A 15,166-nucleotide genomic window follows, 5' to 3' on the forward strand; every position below is an offset into this window, starting at 1 on the left:
TGCAGGTCATTGTCATACAATAACACCTGAGAGGTAAGGCACAATGCTATTAAGATTTAACTTGAGCTCAGGGGAAGAACTATTCAAGCATATACTCCTCATTAAAACCCTTGGAGAAAACAGTTGCCAAGATTATCCTTGATCCTTATTTGTTAATTGAGGCTTCCATGGCTCCAGTGGCACAGAGTGCCCTGCCCCATCTTTGGCTAGTGGCCCAGCTGTGCCCTTACCTGGACAGGGATGCACTCTGGTAATCTCTGAGCTAGATTGCTGCAATGCTCTGTATGCAGGGCTGGCCATGAAGACTGTTCAGAAGCTGCAGCCAAAGCAGAATGCAAATTAAGACCTGCATTCAAGACCAGTTCTGGCCTGCTTGCATTGGATACCTGTACGCTTCTCTGGGTCCAATTCAAGGTACGGGTCTCGTTTGACCTATAAAGTCTGACACAGTTTAGGACTGCAGTATTTGATCGGCCCCCTCTCCTAACCACAATCTACCTAAATACTTTGCTCAGCAGCTGGGACTTTCCTCCACATGCCACTTTGTGGGAGGCTTGGAGGGTGGGAAGGACTTTCTCTGTGATGTCCCCATCTAGAGAATGGCCTATTCACAGAGTCCTGCGTGGTGCCAACTTTATTACCTTTTTGGTGCCAGGTTTATGCTGATACTTTTAAAGATATATTTGGATATAGGACTTGAGGGGATAAGATTTTATGGCATTTTATGGTATTTTATTATATTGATTTTATGAACTGTTGTAAACTGCCCAGAGAGCTCCAGCCATTCAGAGGTATAGAAATGAAATGTAGGAGGAGGAGGAGGAGGAGGAGGAGATCATCATGGTTCTTGAATAAGTTGATTCCCCTTTAAACTACTATTAATTTTTTCTCTGTATCCCCTAGAAATGCTGTTACTTGACATCTTGTTCTGGTTTCCAGTTCTTGACTCTGAGCAGAGCAGAGCAAGGCAAGATTCTGGACTACACTTGGCTGTTGCAGCTTCACCGCTCTATCTAAAAACTCTTGGTCTTCTTCTATTAGCTTGAGGGTAGACACTCGCTGCTCCGGTGCTCTCGCCTTTTCTTCTGTCAGGGCTACTCGCTTGCACTTGTTGCCTGTGTAGACCCTGTTGGCCTCAGGGAAGAAAACAAACACTGCACCATTGTTGCAGGTTACCCACTGTGGAGTCTTCTTGGTCCATTCTTTGTGCTACTTTTGTGACTCTGTCTTGGAAGGCTGTTGTGACAACTGGTGCTTTCTCCTGTCTTCACTAAGGGCTAACAACACAGTTCTGTTAGTAAATGGGAGTATGTTACTAGAAGGAAAACAAGTGTGTGTGGGGGGGGGGGGACTAAGGGGGGACAGAAAGAAGAAAAAAGAAGGGGAAATGTGAGGGGCCTCCCCTGCCCAACTCTGCCACCTGGCTCCTGTTTGCTTTCCCTGATTGCTCACTCCCTGGGAGCTTGGCTGCTTGTATCACAGAGCCCTAGACCAAAAGGGATGGGAAATCTTATTTAAAAAATTCTCCAAGCACAACTACAGACAATTCCAGCAAGAAAAAGGTGTAGAAGACAACAGAGGAAGCCCACATGGCTTCACAAAAAGATAAGTGACAGCCTGAAAGAACAACAGAACATGTGCAGGAGGTGGAAGCCGCACTAGACCACAAAGGAAAAGTATAGCAAGGAATTGCAGGGATGGCATCAGGAGGACTAAACCAGAAAATGAACTGAGACTAGCAAGAGATGCTAAAAACCACAAGAAAGTCTTTTTCAGATACATCTAAAACAAAAGTCATGTGAAAAAGAAAGATGCCAAGTTTCCTGACAGTTAGGACCCCGAGGGTATGGAATGGGCTTCCACAGGAGGTGGTTGAGGCCCCAGTGGGGAGGGTGTTCAAGGATAGGCTAGACATGCACATGGTAGGCATGTCATGAGCGGAGCTGGCTGCAGCTGGGGGTCAGACTGGATGGCCCAGGAGGCCCCTTCTGACTCACTCTGTTTCTATTTTTCTACTTAAAGTGGTTAGCAAAGGGATAACAGATGACAAGGAAAAGGTGGAAGTGCCCAACTCCTACTTCACTTCAGTCTTTTCCCACAAGAAAATCTAGAAAAGCAACAAAGAGGAATTACAAGCTGAAAGTGAGATATGGCAACCCAAGATTAACAGACAAGTGGCAAGGAATATCTAGATGGAATAAACACATTTAAATCTCCAGGGCTGATGAACTCCATCCCAGAGTCATAAAAGAGCTAGCAGAGGAACTCTCAGAACCACTGTCTATTATCTTCAATAAATCTTGGAAAACTGGAGAAGTGCCAGATGACTGAAGAAGGGTTAACATCGTCCCTATCTTCAAAAAGGGGGATAAAGATGAACCTGAGAACTACAAAGCAGTTAGTCTGACATCAGTTCCTGGAAATCTTCTGGAACAAATTATTTAAAAAATCACAGTGCAAGCACCTCAAAGAAAATGCAGTGATTAATAAAAGCCAACATGGATTTATCAAAAATAAATCCTGTCAGACTATCTCATTTTTTGACTGGGTAACCTCCCAAACAAACAGAGGGAACACTCTGGGCATAATCTACCTCAGCTTTAGCAAAGCTTTCGACATAGTGCCCCACGACATTTTGATAAGCAAAGTAGCAAAAAGTGGACTAGATAGAAAAAAATTTAGGTGGGTCCTAAATTAGCTGCTAAATCAAAGAGTGCTCATCGATAGCATCTTCTCAAACTGGAGGAAGGTAATTTGTGGGGTGCTGCAAGATTCAGTCCTGAGCCCAGTGCTCTTCAACATCTCCATCAAAAGTTTATATGAGAAAGTACAAGGAACAATAATCAAATTTGCAGACAATATATAACCGGGTGGAATAGCGAACACCCTAGAAGACAGAATGGAAATCCAGAATGATCTTGATAAACTTGAACACTGGGCTGAAAGCAACAGCATGAGATTCAATTGGAACAAGTGCCAAGTCCTCCACCTAGGAAAAAGAAACCAAATGCATTGATACGAGATGGGGAATACGTGGCTCAACAGAACTGAAAAAGACCTCGGAGTAATTGTGGATGACAGGCTAAATATGGAACAACAATGCAATGCAACCGCAAAAAGGGCAAATGCTATTTTGGGACGCATTAACAGAAGTATCATTTCCAAATCATGAGAGCTAATAGTTCCCCTATACTCTTTGCTAGTCAGACCTCATCCGCAATACCATGTCCCGTTCTGGGCACCAAGATTTAAGAAAGATGCAGAAAAATTAGAAAGGTTCCAGAGGAGGGCAACAAAAATGACCCAGGGTTTGGAAACACTGCCCTTTGAGGAGATACTGAGAGAACTGGGCATGTTCATCCTTGCAAAGGGAAAACTGAGAGGGGACATGATATCCCTCTATAAGTACCTCAAAGGCTGTGACAAAGAGGAAGGTCAAGATCTGTTATCACTGATACCAGAGTGTAGGACACGGAATAATCTGTTCAAGTTGTGACAACCCAGATTCAGGCTGGACATCACGAAAAGCTTCCTCACTGTCAGAGCAATACGACAGTGGAACCAGCTGCCTAGAGAGGTGGTGGGCTCTCCCACACTAGAGACATTCAGAAAGAAACTGGACAGCCATCTGCGTGGGACAGCAGGAGGTTGATGACCTTCTTTTGCTCTTCCTACTCTACTATTCTATGATTCTACGATTAATAATGTTCTGGTTCAGAAGGAAGTAGAAGTGTACATAGCACAAGTGTTCCACCAACTGTTTGGCTTTCATAGTGATCCCTAAGCAATGTCCAAACTCCAGAAAGCCTGGGGTTCTTCCAAAACATTTCTCCTTATCGGGTGCAATCATTCCTGCTGGTGAAGACTGGGTTGTAACAAAAGGTGTATCCATCTCTCCTGGACACCTAATAGGGACATGATTGTACTGAGTGCACTGCTACAACACACATGTGTGCACATTGATGCTTTCTTGCTAGGAGTTGTGTTCCATGAGGTGTGGAAGCTTGCACAGAAGTGGTGGAGAACCTCAGAATGGGACGGCTGATATACACAGAAGCATCCTTACCCAAGGTTCATGCAAGGGACATCAGAATCTCCCACAAACAAGAGTGGGAAACCAGATGGACAAATGCCATTCAGCTGTCCCAGTCAAGAAGGCCATATGGGGTATTTTTTTCTGGCATCCCCACCTTATCATAACATAGCCAAGTGCACATTGGTCAAGAAAGAGGTCCCCATGTGCTAGAAGGATTTCCCCCCTCATGGAAACAGCAGTGGTCACTGCAGAGAGACGCAGTCGAGTCTGTAAGAAAGCTTTGGCAGGGGCTGGAGAAATGGAGAAGCTTGACCAGAGTCTGGGGATCTACTGGAGGCTGGCCTGCTTGCTACGCTTGGCACATTTTTATCAGTCATAGTTTACATCAGATAACGCAACTTGCCATCACACTCTGTTGTTCCATCCAAGCAGGGTAATTTTCTCATTTTTTGCACATGCAGAGAGATGGCTCGTACAACCAATCCTGGCACACACCTCATCTCTCCTGCTCCCGCAAGACTGTCTTTATTTCTTAACATCATATTCACTTCAGAATTTTCAACTGGTCAGTGAAAAACTTGAATTCAGCTTTAAAATGGTGCAATAAGATCCTGGCTTTCACTATCTATCAACATCTTTCTCTTTTGTATCTATTCATTCTAAGAATTATCAAAAACCCAATTAAAAATATCAGGTTAGAAGAATTCATGATAAATGGAAATTTTATTATGCTCAGTATGACTAATGTGAGTTGAGGGCAGTTTGGAAAAGAAAAACGCAGTAGACGGCTTCAAGTGATTGGAAGATTTGTTGCATAGATTAATGTTTTCTGTTAAACTCTCATAGAGTGTTGAAAGATGGAAAACAGATAGTTTTGGGGGACTGAATGTATAGGTTGCATTTGTTTAAAATTCCCTTGGCAACTTTGCTCACTTTGTTCACTTTAGTTTGCTCTGTTTATTTTAGGTTGTTCTGTTTTATATTCTTACATATTTGTATATGTTAAGAAAATAAAAATTAAAAAATATCAGAACATATGTATATTTATTTATATTTATATTCCAGCTTTTTCATTTCAAGCAACTTGAGGCAGCTTACCTCATTCTCTTCCTTCAGCTCCCAATCTTATCCTCACCACAACAACCCTGTGAGGTACATTGGGCTGAGAGTCTGTGACTGGCCCAAAGGCACCTGGTGAGCTCCATGGCCGAGCAGGGACCAGAACCGAGATCCCCTGAGTCCCAGTCCTGCATTCTTCACCACCACACCACACTGCCCTTTATCACTTGCTTCTTTTTTCTCTTTCCCTGTGAATCTCGGTACACTCCTGCTTAATTCCCTGATAGTTGATTTCTTAAAAACAAAACCCTAAATGCTACATAATCCATAAGGATTAAATGAGCAAGGTCCTTAAACTCTCATGGAGAACAGATATGCAAATCCCTCACCCCACACTCCCAGCATGTGCGGGCCAAAGCCCAGCAGTCACACACCTTTTCCTCTCCTTCAAGATCATCCTCAAATACGCACAGACTAAGGTAGGGAACGTCTGGGGTCCACGGACCTTTACAAAGCCTTCCTAAGCACAAGTAGAAGAGCACCATGGGTGGGTATGGCTAGCCTGCCCAGATGCATTCGTGGGGAATTAAGATGGCAGCCGCTAGAGATCCCAGCTGTGCTCTGGGGCAATGCCAGGTGCAAGTAAGGAAATGTAAAAATGTTTTGGAATAAAAATGGGAAGGAGTAGGGTGTCTCAGTGGGCATCAAAGAAGGTTTCTAGGGGCATGTTGGTGCCCATGGAGACATGGGAGGGCCTGTGGCTCAGGGGTAGGATCTCTGCCTTGCCGTCAGACAGGCTGAGGTTCAGTCCCTGACACCTCCAGGTGTTGTGGCTCTGTGCCATCAAGCTGTCTCCAACTTAAGGCAACCCTTGGAATGAGCGTCCTCCAGAGGGTCCTGCCTTTGACAGCCCTGTTCAAGGCTGTGGCTTCCTTTATGGAATGATCCCTCCCATAGTTGGTCTTCTGCCTTGGCCGCCCCTGCCTTTGACTTTCTCTAGAAGTATTGTCCTCAGCAGGGAGTCCTTCCTTCTCATGATGAGTTCAAAGAGTGACCGCCTCAGTTTTGTAACTCAGTTCCAAAAGAGTTTTGTCATGTTTTCCAGTGAAAGTGCTGGCTTGATTTGATCCAGGACCCATCTGTTCGCCTTTCGGTCAGTCTAAAGTATTCACAACGCTCTCTCCCAACACCTTGTTTGGAATGGATCAATGTTCTTCTTGTCACTGTCCAGCTTTCACACCCATACATAGTGATCGGGAGTATAATAGTCTGGATGGTCTTGGCCATGGACTCCAATGAAACTTCCTTACACCTGATGAATCTTTTATAGTTCTTTCATTACTGCCCTTCCACATCTCAGCCTTCTTCTAATTTTTTGGCTGCATGCTCCCTTTGAGTTGATAACTGAGCCAAGGTATACAAAATCTTTCACAATTCTGATTTCTTAATTGTTGACAGTAAAGTTCTGTAATCCTTCTGTAGTCATGTTTTTTGTTTTCTTAATATTCAGCTGCAATCCTGCTTTTCCACTTTCTTCTACTTTCATCAGGAGTTCTTTTAAGTTATTCCTGCTTTCTGCTAGTAGGATGGTCTCATCTTCATATCTTACATCGCCAATGTGTCTTCAGCCGATTCTCACTCCTTCCTCCGATCCTAAGCCAATCTTCTGGTAGGGCTACAAAATCCCCAACTGAACCCCAGTCCACATCAAGGGTATTGAGTGAGGTGGACCAAGGTTCTGACTCAATATAAGCTTCCTTCCTTCCTCCCTTCCTCCCTTCCTTCCTTCCTTCCTTCCTCTCCCCCCTCCCCCGACATACACACATAATCCCATACCTTGCTCCCCCACAAATTGGGCTGCCTTACAGAACTTCCCTATCCCTCTTATTGCTCTGTGTTGCCCATCAGTTCCCCACACAAGCTTGGTGGGACATCAACTCTCTCTCCCTCTTCCTCCCCACACACACACTCCCCACACACACACACCCCGAGAGATTGAGCAGGTTGCTGAAAACAGGGCACCAGCCTCCAGCTGCCCTACCCCCATCCTTTTCCTTTGTGGGAAGGGTCCACATGGGACTGCCAGGCATCCTGGGAAAAGAATAGGAGGGAAGCAGTTCTGCTTTCCAGCTGCCCAAGGCCAAAAAAAAAAGGGGGGGGGGAAGGCATATTCATTTTGCTTTGCATGGGAGGGCAAGGGGTTTTGGCCCCTGCCAGGAGTTCTCCAGGGACAATGCAGCCAACTCTAGGGCTGTGCACATGATTTCCTACTCCCTGGTTTCCAAGCCAGTACTTCTGGTGAGCTCTAGCACAAGCAGGAGGCATCGTGGGCAGGAAATGCCTGGAATGCCCTTCCACCTGGCACCTCACCATGCAGGTTCCCCACACACCTCCAGCACACGGCTGGTGGCCAAATGGTGGGGGTCCTGGCTGACGCCAGTGCATCTGGGGTGACGCTTGACTCCCACTGTTTCCGTTGTTGCAAGCAGCATTGCCACTACCTTGCAAAACCAGAGGCTGGGGCACCAGGCGAGATCTGGCCTGGAGACAACACTTCCTCTAGCTGTGCTGCAGAGGATTTGCTCCTGAAACCAACGCCCCAGAAGTAGCAGAGACATCGTTCCAACAAAGCATGTGTAATTAGCTTCCTTCTATCCTCCGATTGGATAGACGGTAGAGGTGTGCCTCTGCTCCCAGCTCACTCGCTAGAATTCCTGGAAAAGCGTGGATGATTAAAGTATAATTGACTCTGAGAAAAAGAGGGCCCCTTCTTGTGAAGTGCTTAAGCCTATACAGGAAGCGAGAAACTCGTTCTGCTTTTCCCTTTTGGCAACCGAGTGGTTGCTATCTATTGCACTGTGAGTTAGCTTTGCAGTCTGATACAGATCACTGAAGAAGTTGCATTGCCAGAATCCCAAGAGATCTTTTCTTTCCGTAGAAAACAGGTGCCATTCTCTGGACATTCCACTGGCATAAAATTAAAATGGTAAGCAGAGGAAGCGGCTGCCATATGCTGCAGTCTAGCAGATATACTGAGTTCATGTATCAATACAGTAAAATTAGCCGCAGAGGCACACCAAATGTCAGAAACTATCAATGGACATTGTAACTCAGAATGGATTCGTATTAGATGGAAGGAAAAACCACTGATGCAGCGGGTGGGAGGGAATCTGAAAACCAGATGCAACTAGTTTAATGCACAATGGCCTGGCAGAAGGATGCGGAAGTCAAACATCATGGTGGATTACACCCAGCTGGATCACATGCGATCATCTGATGTCTTGCTGGGCAGGTCCAACTAACTGACGAAAGATCAAAGTAAGCATATATTTTGCACAGCTGTCCTGGTTATATTAAATCTGAGATTTGGAATAAGAGCAGAACAAAAATGTTATTCAGGGATCAGTCCCCATGATCACTAGTTCAGTCTTATGAATGCTTGTACAAGTCCATTCACAGGAAAAATGTAGCATTGCTGAGAACTTACATAAGCTCACGGCTCCAATTCCATGAACTGGAACATCAAGAACTTTCATTTTCCCAGTCTATGGAAGAGAATTCATGATCTCATGAGAGTTTTTAGCTCTGGCATTATTCTGCTCACACATTATTCTGCCATTTAGCCCATTTTGCAGGATCAAGGTCTGTGAGAGCCCCACATGTCCCATCTGCTTGAGCAGCAGAGCGAGGGCAGTGCTGGGAGTTGCTCCTCCTTGCAGGTACTTCTCCCAGTTATTTGCTGTGGTGAGCAAATGGTGAGGACAGCTGCAAAGAGCTTGCTCCCAGCTTCTGCCTCCCCTTCCATTTATCCTGGTGGGCTGGAGGGGAACCAGACCTGCTTGGAGCAAGCGTGGTGCTGGAGCAGGGAGAAGGCAGTAGAGGAAAGGGAAGGAGGCTTCAGAAGAGAACAGAAGAGAAATGGAAATAAGGTGCAAAAGGAATGAAAGAGGGCGCTCTAGGGCACCTTACAGTCAGGGGGGCCTTTGTGCTGTGGGGAGACTGGCCAAGAAAAAGGACATCCTCAAAGGAGTGACAAAGTGGACAAAAACACAGAGAGACCCAGCCGTGCTTGATGGCATCCGGAAGATGAAGAAAGAAGCTGTGCAGAAAGGGGGACCAGGGATGTAGGACCTTGAGGGGGGGGGGGGCTCTGCACCATTGGCAGGAGAGCACGAGCAGAGCAGGCAGGGCCACGCGGGGCACAGCGGTGGGGCATCTGGAGGCCAGGCCTCGACACCCACTGCTGCGGAGTGTGAAAGAATTGCGCGGAATTCCACCCACCGCGGCCCCTCCTGGCCTCACAGCATCGTGTTGTGACAGCCTTACGGGATGGGGAAGGTAGCAAAGCCGTGCAAGAGCAATTTCCCTTCTTAAACTCACTAGCAGTCATTTATTGGTTGTTCTGTTTTTTACAGGATGGGTATACCAGCTAATGGCTAATGGCCTCTGGGCACCTGACGGTAAGAATACAAAATCAATACAATGTATCTACAAAACAGGACTAAAATAAATAAAACTAACTGAAGAGGAAAAGCTAATGCAGCAGAGAGAAAGCATTGCAAAGTCCTGGGACGACAAGTTAAATGCTTCCACCTGCATTTGCACAATCAGGGCCTCGCCACCAACAAGGGACTTTCTTGCAGAGCTGCCCACTGCACCTCCATGGCGGGGCCTCCAATGTAAGGCCTCTGGAGTTCTTTTGAAGGCCAGGTAGCTCTCCATCGGCCCAGGCCATCTAGGGATTTAAGGCTCAATGCCCGCACTGTGAGTTGTGCTTGGAAATATGGGGGTGGCCAGTGCAAATGGAGAGGACCTGGAATCATATGGTTGCATTGGCCAGTCCCGGTTGATAATCCCGCTGTGTCGCTTGGGCCAACTGAAGTTTCTGGCTCAATCTCAAAAGTAGGCCCCACAAATATGCATTGCGGTATTCCAGAGAGGAAGTTAGCTGGGTATAGATAATGGTGGTAGCTCCATCTCCATCCAAATAGGGTTACAGTTGGCGTATAAAAGGCACTCTGTTACCCTGAAGCCATGTGCGTCTCCAGTGAGGATGCGAGATCTAGGAGAACCCCAGACTGCACTTTGGATCCTCAAGGCAGAGCATTCCTCTCTGGAACAGGCTGAACACCACTCAGCTGGATAGGGGAACCACCTCTTAATAGTGCTTCTCTGCTCGTCAGTCCTCATCCAGTCTGTTCCTGCAAGCAGGCCTTCACCCAGAACAGCCCCTGCCTCCCCTGGATTAGCGCCGAGGGGAGAGGCAGAGCTGGGTCTGCGTGTTGATGATGTCAGGACAAAATGAGCGAAAGCTCTGCCCTGATATTATTATTATTATTATTATTATTATTATTATTAGAACATTTCTATGCCCCTTGCCGAAGCCTCAGGGCGGCTTACAACACAATACAATACAATACAATACAAAAATAACAATATAAAATTAAAATTAATAATATAAAATAAATAAGAAATATAAACGATATAAAAGAAGTTATAAAAGAAAAGTTATAAAAGAAAAGAAAAGAAGTCACCCTGGCCAGATAAATAAGTAAATATTGTTAACAATTAAAATGACGTTTAAATAAAAAGGTCTTCACCTGGCGCCGAAAAACAAATAACGACGGCACCAGGCGGACCTCTCTGGGGAGCATATTCCATAGATTGGGCACCACCACAGAGAAAGCCCTCCTCCGGGTACCTACCCTCCTGATTTCTTTCATGGAGGGTTCCCGGAGAAGGGCCTCTCCCGCAGATCTCAAGGGGCGGTCGGGCATATATGGATGTAATATATGGATGTAATATGGCTGCTAACAGCCAGACACTGTAAGGGCAACTTTAGACTTAACATGGGAGTCCTGATCTGATCTGATCAGGACTGCATGTTGCAAGACTTCCTCCCCACCTACACCTTAGATATGCTAGTATGTGCCTATCCCGAAGCTTCTTCGATTGGGTGTACACCTTAGACAGGCTAATGTTTATTAGCATGCTAATGCCTGTCCTGAACTATCCTTTTGGGTTGTCTGAAGCCATTCTAGCACACGCACCTCTAGCAAACTGTCTACATGATCTCCCATCCTGCTCCAAACTGAAACTGTGCACATAATAAATAGGGCCTAAAAGCACCTTGTACAGCTCCATCTTGCTAGCCTCTCTGGGACCTGCCTGCGTGCCACATGTAATTCCCATATGTCCGAATAAATTGCAAATGGTCTTTTGACTGCGCACCTCCAGCAGACTCTCTTTGGTTTCTCTTGTCAGTGACATCTCCATCCAGCCTGTCAATATCTTCTCCCAGCAGTTTCATGGAGATGTTAAACAGAATGCAAAAATAATACAAGTCCATGGGACCCTATGGCAGAGGTCCAACAGAGGTCTCCAGGCACTTCAACCAGTGGCACATCTGCAATATTGAAGGTGTTTTGGGCTTTCTCACCCAATGGCTGCCTTGGGGCTTGCCCATTCCTAAAATGGCTGCCATGGTGGGCATGGCTAGTCACAACACATTTGTTTTCCAAAAGGCAAACAGGAAAGCCTTAACGTAACTTGTCTGAGAACCTAAATCCACAGCAGATATGAGACCCCCCCCCCCTTTTTTTAAATCTGGATAAACATGTCACTGAAGAACAGCATTTTACTTTGCAATATGCTATCCCCCAGTTTAGAAAAGAATAATAATTGTATAACTGTTTAGAAATGCAGTAAGAAATAGGACAGGCAGGGATCCTGGTGGGCGCTGAGAGAGCTGCCTGTGGTGACATTGTATGTCGGAGAGCTCAGGGGCTCAGCAATAACTTCCAGGCCCGCCTTCTGCAGTGGACCTCCCACACATGAACACAGCACTCCTGATCCCCAGCCAAGGCAGCTGATCGAGCAGAAGACAGCTGATGCGGCTGAAAGGTGCAGAGATGCCCAAGAGACCAAGAGCGCCACACACCCTGTCCCTCTCTCAGCAAGAGGGGAGCGCCATGTGATCCAGTCCCCCTTTGTGTGTTTTGGACTGCAACCCTAGTCACCGTGGCCAATGATCAGGGACTCTAAAAGCTGTAGTCTAAAGCATCCAGAGGACACTGCGCTTACCCTCACTACCACAGGGCCATCAAGACAGATTCAGTTCCAAAACCCAGCATGAAGCCCAGTTGAAATGGATATAGAAAATCCATGGCATTCATAGATTTGTGGTAACCATTAAATATCCATAGAGCTATTTACAAGATAGCAACAGTACATAATCCTATTTACAGAATTAAAATCAACACCACTACAGGAGGAGGAGGAGGAGGAGGAGGAACTGGTCCTGCTGAAGGCAAATCAATGATGCCATCAGAAGACCATAAGTGCACTGGGAGGACTGGAGTGCCTGTGCTTATACCGGAAGAAACTTCCCTGAGATTATTAGGGCCCATACCACTGAATTTTCTCTGGAAGCAAATGGATAGCCAGTGCAGATGGCAATCTTCTGAAAGATGGCGATACACAGGAAGAGCAACAAATGAGCACCAACTGCCCTAGAATGAAATGCTGCAGAGCTCTAGCTTCCGTTTCAGTTTTTCACAACCATTTGTGACAAGCCTTTGCACTCAAACGTTTGCAAGCCAAACACAGAGTGGTCAGCTCCAAAGTAATTAGAGCTAGAACTGCTGAGCTGAGTACAGGACATCTTAGGTAAGGACTAGCTCCTTCCTGGCAGTCCTCCTTGTACTCAGGGAAGCAATAGCAGAGGCACACTGATATTCATTTGTTCATAGATTCCTGCGTTGCAAGAATTCCTACCCTTGATAGCTACAACCAGTACAAGGGAAATCACCTGCCTCAGTGGTCTGGTTGCTATTGGAGCTGCTAGAAAAGACCAGTAGGGATCTAATTTCCCGTGAGCAGGTCCTGAATTAGGGCTACATTGCTGGGAAATAGAAGGGGGTAGTTAGCCTTTGTCCTATGCGCCATTTTGCTGATCGGCATGACTCCCTTGAAGCAGGCATGTGCCCAGTGGAAAGGCTCCTGTAGGACTGAGCATTTAGAAGACGACTTTGCAAGGTCTGCTGAGCAAGGGCTTCACTTATGGCGAACAGAGTGGAGCTTTGCATCACTGAGACTGAACAGCCATCTGATGGGCATGTAGATCAGATCGCTTATCCTGATCACAGCAGCGAGGTTAGAGGGACCAGTCACCCAAGAGTACCTCCCTCCCTGGAAATTTCCCAAAGGGTCCCTGATGGTCTCTTCAGTTGCACTCCCACTGCACTTGAACAGAAGCTTCTCCTTCCTGCTGCTGCTTGGTGAATTAGCTGCACACGATGTCATTGAAGATGGCCAAGGAAAACCATCAGCCCTCGATCTCCAGGCAAACCTGGTTTTCACCCTGCTATTCCTACCCTCATTCTTCTTGTTCATAGAATCATGTAACAGTAGAGTTAGAAAGAGCCCATAAGGCCAGTGGGTCCCATCCCTGCTCAGTGAAGGACTCCAAGTTAAGCCACCCTAACAGATGGTTGTCCAGCTGCATCTTGAATGCCTCCAGTGTGGGAGAGCCCACAAACCCCTAGGTACTCGGTTCCATTGACTGATCGCTCTAACATGCAGGAAGCTTTTCCTGATGTTCAGCCAGAGTCTGGCTTCCTGTAACTTGAGCCATCATTCTGTGTCCTGCACTCTGGGATGATCAAGAAGAGATCCTGGCCCTCCTCTGTGTGACAGCCTGAACAATGCTATTGTATTTCCCCGTCTTCTCAAGCAAATTCTTCCAGTCTCTCTTCATAGGACTCTGTTTGCAATCCCCTGATCATCTTTATTGTCCTCCTCTGAATCTTTTCCAGTTTGTCTGCATCTTTCTGAATCTGTGGTGCCCAGAATTGGATACAGTACTTAAGATAAAAGCTAACCAGTGCTTGGTAGAACCAGTACTTCATGTGCTTTGGATGTGATACTTCTATTAATGCAGCTCAAAATAGCATTTGCCTTTTTTTCAAGCACATCACATTGTTGATTCTTATTCAGCTTGTGAACTGCAACAAGGCCAAGGTCCTTCTCACTTGCAGAATTGTTGAGCCAAGTATCCCCCATCATGTAACTATGCATTTGATTCCTTTTTCCTGAGAAACTTGGCATTTTCCCTATTGAATTTCATTCTGGTGCTTTCAGCCCAGTGCTGCAGCCTATCAAAATCTCTTTGAAATTTGTTTCTTTCTCCCAGAGAATTAGGTATCCCAGCCAATTCTGTGTTATCTGCAAATGTGATCAGTGTTCCTTGCACTTCCTGAACCAGATCATTAATTCCAATGTTGAAGAGTGCTGGGCACAGGACCGAACTCTGCGCTACACCACTCATTCCTTCTCCCCAGTTTGAGAAGCTGCCGCTGATAAGCGCTCTTTAGTCCGATTCTGTAGTGCATCCCTCTGATCCTTGTTTCCTCAAGCCCACTTTTAGTCAGCTCGCTAATCAGGAGAGAGCTAAATGCTTTGCTGAGCCAAGTCGTATGATGTGTCTGAGTTCTGGGCCAGTAAGTGCAGTCCTCACATGGTGCCCTTTGTGGACACTGCACAAGCAGCGTCCCTCTTCTGCTATAATGCAAACTGATTGCATTATAAACGGCTTCAGAATTTTGCTGGGGATTGATATCAGATGAACTTGTCTGTAGTTTCCAGGTACCTCCTTTTCCCCATTTTAAAAATGGGAACAACATTAGCCCTTCTCCAGTCACTCAGCATGTCCTCCATCCTCCATGTTTTCTCAAAGGCAACAGACAGTGGCTCTGAAAGCTTTTCTGCCAGCATATTTATTACTCTAGGATGCAGTCCACTGGGCCTTGGAGATCTGAATTCTTTCAAAGTAATGAAGAGTTCCTTGATATCAGTCTCAAGTTGCAATCCTGCCTCTGCAACTTGTGCTTTACTTTGGCCAGACAGGCTTCCTTTTTAGGAGAAGACTGAGCTAAAGTAGGAACTGAGCACTTCTGCCTTTTCTTTATCTGTGTCATTTCACCATCCTCACTGAGTAGTTGAACCACCCTTCCTTTCCTCTATGTCTTATTATTCACGTGTCTGAAGAAGGTTTTTTGGTTGCTTTTCGCT

Source organism: Varanus komodoensis, unplaced genomic scaffold (assembly GCF_004798865.1).
Source record: "Varanus komodoensis strain SLA01 unplaced genomic scaffold, ASM479886v1 scaffold6_2, whole genome shotgun sequence".
NCBI classification, from domain to species: Eukaryota; Metazoa; Chordata; class Lepidosauria; order Squamata; family Varanidae; genus Varanus; species Varanus komodoensis.